Source organism: Phalaenopsis equestris, unplaced genomic scaffold (assembly GCF_001263595.1).
Source record: "Phalaenopsis equestris unplaced genomic scaffold, ASM126359v1 Scaffold000278, whole genome shotgun sequence".
In the NCBI taxonomy this organism is placed as follows: domain Eukaryota; kingdom Viridiplantae; phylum Streptophyta; class Magnoliopsida; order Asparagales; family Orchidaceae; genus Phalaenopsis; species Phalaenopsis equestris.
The window spans coordinates 605,585-615,368 of NW_018164720.1; the positions used below are offsets into that span (position 1 = coordinate 605,585).

At 31.2% G+C, this 9,784-nt stretch overlaps 1 long non-coding RNA gene across 1 annotated transcript in view; it reads right to left on the reverse strand.

The window, feature by feature from the left end:
- Positions 1 to 3,657, reverse strand: part of LOC110024900 — a 14,343-nt gene extending 10,686 nt beyond the window's left edge. The window contains exon 1 of the long non-coding RNA XR_002294065.1: positions 3,646 to 3,657. This is a non-coding gene — a long non-coding RNA (uncharacterized LOC110024900). The remainder of the gene's footprint in view (positions 1 to 3,645) is intronic.
- Positions 3,658 to 9,784: the final 6,127 nt, after the last annotated feature.

Sequence of the window (9,784 nt, forward strand, 5' to 3'; positions counted from 1 at the left end):
AACTTAAAGTTTGAAAATTTTTAATGTTAAGAACTATGAAAATATGAGTTCTTATCTAATTCAGAAATATTGTAAGTTTTCTAAATTTAGATTTTAGTTCTTTTATTTTCTCAACTTAAAAATTTTTATTAAAAATAATTTTACTTACTATATTATACTTATAAGCTTAAGATTTTATCAAGTCTTATACTTTAAAAAGATCAAATGTAGAACCAATTTTTGATTAGACACTAATCCTCAAGCTTCTCCTCCCTTACATTTCTTTTCTTTTTCTTTTCTTCTCCTTTTCTTTTCTTTTTCTTTTTTTTTTTCTTCTTTTTCAGGCAATGATTACTATATCTGAATAGGCCTTTAATGATTGTGAATTCCACTTTTCCTTTCCTAAAGTAAAGTCTTGATATAAAATTTTTACTTATAAATATAATAATAGTTTGAAAATCATTTTAATAAAGAAATTTAAGCATTAAAAATAAAATTCTAAATTATCTAAATTTTTCAAAGATACAATTTTTCTTACTAAAGATAGTCACTTATATTAATCATTTTCCATACTACAAATTTTTAACTTAAAGCTTTTCTTCATTACTTAAAATTTTAACTAAATTTTCTTACTCAATTCCAAAATCAAAATTTACTTCCCTAATATAACTTCATATACATAATCAATTTTTCCTTTAAAATCAAATTCACTTGTAGTACATTTGAGAACAAATAAAATTCCAGTTTTTAAAATATTTTTCATCCTCCAAAACTTAAAATTTTAACAGATTAAACAGTTTATCATTAGATATATATAAGCATGAATGAAAATTTAAAAATAAATGCTAACAGGAATTTTAAACCCTAATGATACAGGTATAACTAAAAACAGAAGTAAAATTAATTTTTTTGATCAAATTTTCTATATTTTCATTTTACTTTAACATGTAGAGATTCAAATAGACTTCTAAATAGTAGTTATAAAAGCAAACAACATGCTAACATGATAGAAGAAAAATACAGGATAGCAGTTTCTGAATTTCAAGTTTAAGATCTAAGCTAGCAAGATTTTCTACTTTATAACATATATGAAATTAAGTTAAGTTATAAACTAACTAAATCTCGATAAGAAATTAAGTTAAGTTCTAAACCTAACTAAATCATAAACTAAACACAAAACAACAGTTACTACCCTAAAATTTAAAAATAAAATATTAACTACCACAAACGTCATAATAATAATAAAACATAAAGATCGGTACCATTTTTCTACAGGCTCATAATCAGGATATCGAAGATATGGAGGAAATTGCACTCCTGGTTCACCTCTAATCAGACTCTCCAAAGATGAGTGGAATTTCTTTTCATAATCACTTTTCCTTCTATTATAACTATTAGTATGATTTGCAAAACGCTCTAAATTTTGTACCTTATCAGCGGTAAAATTGATATTATCCATCATCTTCTGCAATAACTCATCTCGAGTCTTAGTAAAATCACCTCTAGATGTAGAAGCACGTGAAGTAGATGATCTAGATGAAGATGCAACAAACGTCTCTAGTCCATAGCTCCTGGAAAATCCTCCTCTCCAGCAAAAATTGAATGCTCCAAATAAGTTTTCACATTCACCTTCGTGATGGGCTTTAGAGGTAATAGAACTTCCTCCCAACTATCATACTTTACTCCAGCGTGCTAGCATAAAGAAAATATCAAGGAAGCAAATCCCATACCTGCAGTAGTAGCAGTAGTAGCTGAACTGATGATAGTGTGATAGATCAAAGCCCCTATGTTGATGGGATTTCCCTCCTGAGTACAATAATTCAACGCCGCTCTCTCTCTAGTCACTTCACTGAGATGATTGGTCGGAAGCAGACGAGCAGAAATGAAATAGTGTCAGGCCTTTGTAGGTGCACATAACTTTGAAGTTAGGAAATTTACTCTCCTCTCATTGGTAATCTTCCAAAGTCCTCTCCCAATAGTCAAGTATGAAATAATCTCGTCTAACTCCGCTTCAGTAGGACTATAATTTGCATAAAAACATAAAGTATCCAGTGGTAAATGGTAAAACAAGTTGATTACCTTTGGAGTAAAATGTATCAACTTCCCTCGAACCATAACTCGATCATCCTCAGCCTCTGAGATATTTGCATAAAACTCCCTTACAATAGAAATTACCGCGACAGCAGAGAAACAACAGAACTGTTCCCACTGTCGGCGGACTATCAGGGGTTCCACTTATTCCACTTCTCCACCTTGAATCTTAAAACATCGCTCCTGTAGAGCGTCACTATATCGATCCTGAGCTTTTGAACTGACAAATTTGCTCGAATCAAATGGGCTCTTTCCTTTGCTCCTTTCATGCTTGGTGTCATTCTACAAATTTGATAAATTCCAAAAATAACTTTAAAAATCAAGTTTAAATCACTAAACTAAACTTCCAAAAGCACTAACTAAACTTCCCAAGCAATTTCCATAGATTTTTCTTCACTTTTCACCATGAATAGTAAACTTTTGAAATCTTCCAAATGTGCTTAAAATATATGGTGGAAATCCAAAATTTTTGCATAGAAGTAAAGCTCTTACCTCAAGAAACTTGGATCTAGCAAATCTCACTTGATTCCACTAAGAAATCTCCAAATTTCTCTTGCCCTAGCCCTCAAAATCGCGAACTCGAGTTGGGGAAGACGATAAGAGGCGTTAAAAGTGATATTTTCGGATCAAAAATTCACTTTTAACCATTTGCGAATCAGTTTTCGTGAACCAGCGCTTAAACGCGGGTAAGTGGCGCTTAGGCGCCTGCCTCTCGGGTTGGCGCCCACTTGAGCGGCGGGATAGGGGCCTGCCTCTCGGGTTGGCTCTCACTTAAGCGCGAGATGTGGCGCTTAGGCGCCAGTGCACAATTTTTCAAATTTTTAATTCTAAGTAAAATACACTATTAGCCTAAGTAAACTACCCCTAAATGGTCTCATATCACTTAAATGACTATTTTTACTTCCTATAACTCCCTCCTCTCTCAAACTTCTTCATAATAATTAATTCAATTCGAGACTAAAAATAACATAAATTTTCACAAAAACAAACTTATATTAATTCACAAACAAGTACAAACACATTTAACACTTAGTTCCTCTCTCCAAATAGTCTTGGATAAGAAAATTTCCTAAGTACAAAACACTTAACACACATTTTACAATTACACACCTAAGTGACACAAACACTAAACACAAGACATAAACACTAACACACTTAAAAACTGACACCCAACACACAATTCCTAACACTTAACTTAATGTCACTCTTCATTAGAAGGAACAAATTCTTGTCTCTCAGTAGTCTCTCCAGGAATATAGAGTTGATAAAACGGACGGTGGTGACGAGCTCTAATACTATCATCTTCGATCCACTTTCGCTTAAGGAGCATCGCCTTATCCGCTTCCTCTACATAACTGTTATGGCTGAATTGCATCTTAAGTTGCCACCCAATATGTTCTAGACGAGCATGCAATTCAAGCACCTTAGTCTCTAATATAGATATAGTATTCTCCATCTGGTTGATCTTCTCCGATATCCCTTTAATACTAACGGCTAAGAAACCGTTATACATCTCCTGTGCACTTTGACTAATGAACTTCATGGTCTCTTCTTTCTTATTCAAATCCATCTCACATGAAGACATCATCTCAAAATCTCTCTCTCTTAGACTTTAGGGCTAGAAATGATCTGGGGTGAAATTCCTTCATAGGCCCTTCTATTCATAGGCCTAAATCCTTCCAATAACTCTTACGCATGTCTAGGAGCTTCCTTGGCACGTTTTTGCAAACAAATTGGCGGTATTCCCTTCTAGAATCTAAATTTTGCACACGTGCTAAAACTGCCGCGCTTAAGCGCCAGTGCACATTTTTGCACCAGTCAACTTAACATCCAAATTCTTATTCTAACATGTCTAAGTCACTAAATAAAATCTTAAAACTAGCACTAACACATAATAGTCTAAAAAACACAACCCCAATTTTCTTAATCACACATAAAACAATAATCAAAATAAAAACACTCTAATAATTATAGGTTGCATTCCACAAAGCGCTTGGTTTTACTTCGTCAGCCCGACGTAACTAGTGCTCATTCTGGTTGCCCCAACATCATTCCATCATTATATTTATGATGATCCCCTATATAATAAAGTTTCAGTCTATGTCCATTCACTTTAAAAATTTTCTCAAAATTAGGATTTTTAATATCCACAACTCCATAAGGATAAACTTTTATCACAACAAATGGGCCCATCCACTTGGACTTAAGTTTGCCTGGAAATAATCTTAACCTTGCATTATATAACAAAACTTATTGCCCTGACTGAAAATTTTTAGTAAGAATCTTTTGATCATGCCACATTTTCATCTTTTCTTTATAAATCTTAGCACTCTCATAAGATTCATTCCTTATCTTTTCAAGCTCATTTAATTGTAACAATCATTTCTCACCAGTATCTTTTAAATTATAATTGAACTCTTTAATAGCCCAATATGCTTTATGCTCATGTTCAACTGGTAAGTGAAAAGCTTCCCAAATATTAGCCTATATGGGGACATTCTTATAGGAGTTCTATATGCAGTCCTATAAGCCCACAAAACATAGTCAAGTTTGACTGACCAATCCATTTTTGTTGGATTCATAGATTTTTTCATAATTCTTTTAAATTTCCGATTGGATAATTCAGTCAAACCACTTGTCTGAGGATGATAAGCAGTAGCAATCATATGATTTATATGATATTTCTTTAATAACTTCTCTATAATGACATTTCTGAAATGACTTCCCCCATCAGTAATGATAACTATCAACATCCCAAATCTACAAAATATGTTCATTTTCAAAAATTTTGCAACACTTTGAGCATCACATAGAGGTAAAACAACAGATTCTATCCATTTGGATACATAGTTCACTGCTAACAGAATATATAAATTTCCGAAAGATGATATAAATGGTCCCATGAAATCTAATCCCCAAACATTAAATATTTCAACTTCTAGCATATAATTGAGGGACATCTTATTTCTTCTAAAAATATTGCCTACTCTTTGACATCTATCATAAGTTTTGATATAAACATTAACATTTCTAAAAATTGTAGGCCAATAAAATCCAGATTATAGAATTTTGTATACTATTTTATCACCACAAAAATGTCCCCCAAAATCAAAATTATGACATTTTTGGATAATTTCATAAGTTTCTTCTAATGGTACACATCTTCGAATGATCAGATCCTTTCCTTGTTTATATAAATATGGGTCATCCCAAAAATAAGTCTTAGCTTCTGAAATAAATTTCCTCATTTGTTGGTATATCATTCCATAGGGTTTAAGATCACTAACAATATAGTTCACAATGTAGCATACCACGGAACACGCCACTCATTTATAGTGAACAATTTTTCATCTGAAAAATGTTCATTAATTTTTTTTTCAAAACAGAGTGATTTTTCTAATCCAAACCTAGACAAATGATCAACAATTTAATTTTTAGTTCCCTTCCGATCTACTATTTTAAAATCAAATTCTTATAAAAGAAGAATCCATTTTATAAGTCTCGGTTTATTATCCTTCTTTTTCATCAAGTACTTAATAGCAGAATGATCTGCATGCACTATACAATGCGTTCCAATCAAATATGATCTAAATTTATCAAAGGCATATACTATTGTTAATAACTCTTTTTTCAGTTGTTGTATAATTAATTTGAGTTTCATTGAAAGTTTTACTAGCATAGTAAATAGCTTTGAAAATTTTATCATATCTTTGTTCTAAAATAACTCCAATAACATAATCACTTACATCACACATAAGTTCAAAAGTTTTTTCCCAATTTGGTGAAACTATAATTTGTGTAGTGATTAATTTTTCTTTTAATAATTTAAAAGCTTTTAGGCATTCCTCATCAAAATTGAAAATTGCATCTTTCTCCAGTAAATGACATAAAGGCTTAGCAATATTAGAGAAATTCTTAATATATCGCCTATAGAATCCAACATGTCCTAAAAAACTCCTAATTTTTCTTACATTTGTTGGATAAGGTAAATTAACAACCACTTGAATTTTAGCAGGATCTACTTCCATACCATTTTTTGATATTTGATGACCTAATACAATTCCCCATGCTACCATAAATTGGCATTTTTCCCAGTTAAGGACTAAATTTGTTTCTTCACAGCGCTTAAGAACTTTAGATAAATGTTCTAAACATGAGTCAAATGAAGTTTCAAACACTGAAAAGTCATTCATAAAGACTTCAATCCCTTTTTCAATTAAATCACAAAAAATTGCCATCATACATCTTTGAAATGTAGCAGGGGCATTATATAAACCAAAGGGCATTCTTCTAAAAGCAAAAGTACCATAAGGATTGTTAAACGTTGTTTTCTCTTGATCCTCAGGAGATATTTGAATTTGGTGATGACCGGTATATCCATCAAGAAAATAAAAGTATTTGTGCCCAGCTACTCTATCCAACATTTGATCTAGAAATAGTAGTGGAAAATGATCTTTCATAGTGACAAGATTTAATTTTCTATAATCAATGCATATTCGCCACCATGTAACTTGTCTAATAGGTATTAACTCATTTTGCTCATTTACAGTTACAGTTACTCCTCCTTTCTTAGAAACACAGTGAATTGGACTAACCCATGCACTATCTGAAATATGGTAGATAATTCCAGCATCTAACCACTTTAAAATTTCTTTCTTAACAAACTCTTTCATAACAGGATTTAATCTCCTTTGTGGCACAGCCCTGGGTTTACAATTTTCTTCCAGATTAATTCTATGCATACAAATTGAAGGACTGATTCCTTTAATATCAGCAATTGTCCATCCGAAGGCTTTCTTAAAATTTTTCAAAATTTTCATCAACTTTTCTTCTTCTTCCTTTGTTAACTTCGAGGAATTTATAACAGGTAAAGTAGAGGAATATCCTAAAAAGGCATATTTTAAATATTTAGGAAGTAATTTCAACTCAAGTTCTGAAGGTTTTTCAATAGATGGACAAAATGATTTATCTTTATCTATCGTGTTCAAAATTTCAAAACTTTCTTGAACATAACTTGAATCTTCCTTAAAAAGGTTTACACATTGATTTAATTCGTCTTTTTGCTGTGTTCCAAATCTTTTTCTTCAAATTTTTCTTCATAAGTAGTCTTGAAATGACATTCACAGATATCTTATAACATCCATTCTATAACATTCATCATCTTTACCTTTTGCAGGGTATTTCATTGATTTTAAAATGTTAAAAGTAATAGTTTGATCATTCATGTGCACTGTTAATTTCCCTTTCTGCACATCTATCATTGTTCCTCCTATTGCTAGGAAAGGTTTCCCCAAAATCATTGGTATCTCTTTATCTTCCTCCATATCTAGCACAATGAAATCAACAGGAAATATAAATTAATCCACTTTCACTAGGACATCTTCTATAACTCCTTTAGGATAGGTTATTGAAAATTTTCTAACTGCAGAGTTACAGTTGTAGGAGTTATTTCTCCTAATCCCAATCTTTTAAATATTGATAATGATATAAGGTTAATGCTTGCACCTAAATCACATAAAGCTTTCCCAAAAAATCTGTCTCCTATTGCACATGGAATTGTAAAGTTACTAGGATCTTTAAGCTTTTCAGGAAGTTTCTTCTGAATTATAGCACTGCACTCCTCACTAAGTGCAATAGTCTCATTATCTTCAAACTTCCTTTTTCTGTTGAGAATATCCTTCATAAACTTTTCATAGCTTGACATTTGTTCTAAGACTTCAACAAATGAAATATTGATTGTAAACTTCTTAAATATTTCCAGAAATTTTGAAAATTGCTTATCCAACTGGTGTTGTTAAAGTCTCTGAGGAAATGGAGGTGGTGATTTTTCCAAATCAATTTTTGGCGGAGAAATAGGTCTTTCAAAATCTTTCGGAGCGTCCTCTTTTGATTCTTCAATTTCTTCTCTCTCTACTTCAATCTCTTTTTAAACCCTACCTTCCAACTCTCTTTCGCTTCTAAGTTCTACAACTTTAACTTGCTCTTTATTCTGGTCTTTTGGATTTGATTCAGTATTACTAGGAAGTGTTCCTTGGGATTTATTACTTAATGAACTTGCGATTTGCCCAAGTTGATTCTCAATATTTCTAATTGTAGCTCATTGACTTTGTAACCGATTACCCATTTGTAACACCACTTCTTCTATAGACAACTTCTTATCCTTAAACTGTGTATTACTGTTGAAACTTGGAGGATAAGTAGATCTATAATTATTATTCCCTTGGTTGTTCTAGTTTCCCAATGGGCTTCCTTGGTTGTTCCCCCTTTGCTGATTATTATCACCCGAATTGTTATTCCTAATTAAAGTTGGGATGATTCTTTCAACCTGGATTATAATAATTGGAATATGGGTTATTTTGCTTATTATTTATGACATTCAAAGTTTCTAATGATGCTTGAGAATATATCATTTGACCTAATGAATTCTCTTCAATCATGGAAATTGGTTGAGAAAAATTCATTCCAAATTGGTCTAACTTCCTTGAAATTACAACAACTTGATTTGCTAACATAGTAAATGCATCAGTTTCATGAACATTGGCTACTTTTTTAGAATTTAACCTCTCATAAAGCCATTAAAAATTATTAGTAGCCATTTCTTCAATTAAAGCATAAGCGTCATGAAATATTTTTGACATCAATGAACCACCAGCAGCGACATCGATAATAGATCTAAGAGAACCAATTAATCAATTATAAAAAGTTTGAATTATTAACCAATCTGGTATAGCATGGTGTAGACACTTTCTTAAGAGTTCTTTAAATCGTTCTCATGCTTCATAAATAGATTCCCCTTCAAACTGATTAAAAGATGTAATATCATTTCTAAGCTTCGTAGTTTTTAATGATGGAAAATATTTAGCAAAGAATTTTTGTGTTAAATCACCCCAAGTTCTGATAGATCCAGGTGCTAACAAATTCAACCACATCTAGCTTTATCCCTTAGTGAGAAATGAAATAACCTAAGTCTTATGACATCATCTGAAACACCATCGTATTTAAATGTAGCACACAATTGTAGAAAATTGGTAAGATGTAAATTTGGATCTTCAGTTGGTGATCCCTCAAACTGATTATTTGATATCATTTGGATAATAGCAGATTTAAGCTCAAATGAATTAACCACTATAGTAGGTTTTTGAATACTACAATGAAGTTCATCTACAGTAGGGTTGACATAATCTCTTAAAGGTCTAAACTCTTGATGAATTTCAGCATTTTGATTATTTTGGTTTGTCATATCTATAATTTTTTTAGATTTTTCAAGATTTTTAATTTTTTTTGGTTTTTCTAATTTTTCTAATAGTTCTTTCTAATTCAGAATCGTAGAACACTAGTCATTCAGAACTTGAACTACACATACACTAACATAAAATAAAATAAAAAAAAATAAAATAAAATAAAACATAAAAAATAAGATACAATATTTAAAGTTTAAATAAAACTTTCTAAAAATAGAAATTTACTTTGTTTTCTTCCCCGGCAATGGTGCCAAAAACTTGATACACGAACTTAAAGCTTATGCACATTATAACAATAGTTCTGATGGTATTTTTCACTTATATTTCTTTATTTCTTTATTTTGCAACAAAACCAAAAACTTGATCCTGAAAAAAAATAAGAATTTAACTTTTTAATTTATATATATTTATATTGGGATACTATGCAAGTATACATATCGTTATCAAGTAATATAGAACTTTTTGATTAAGAC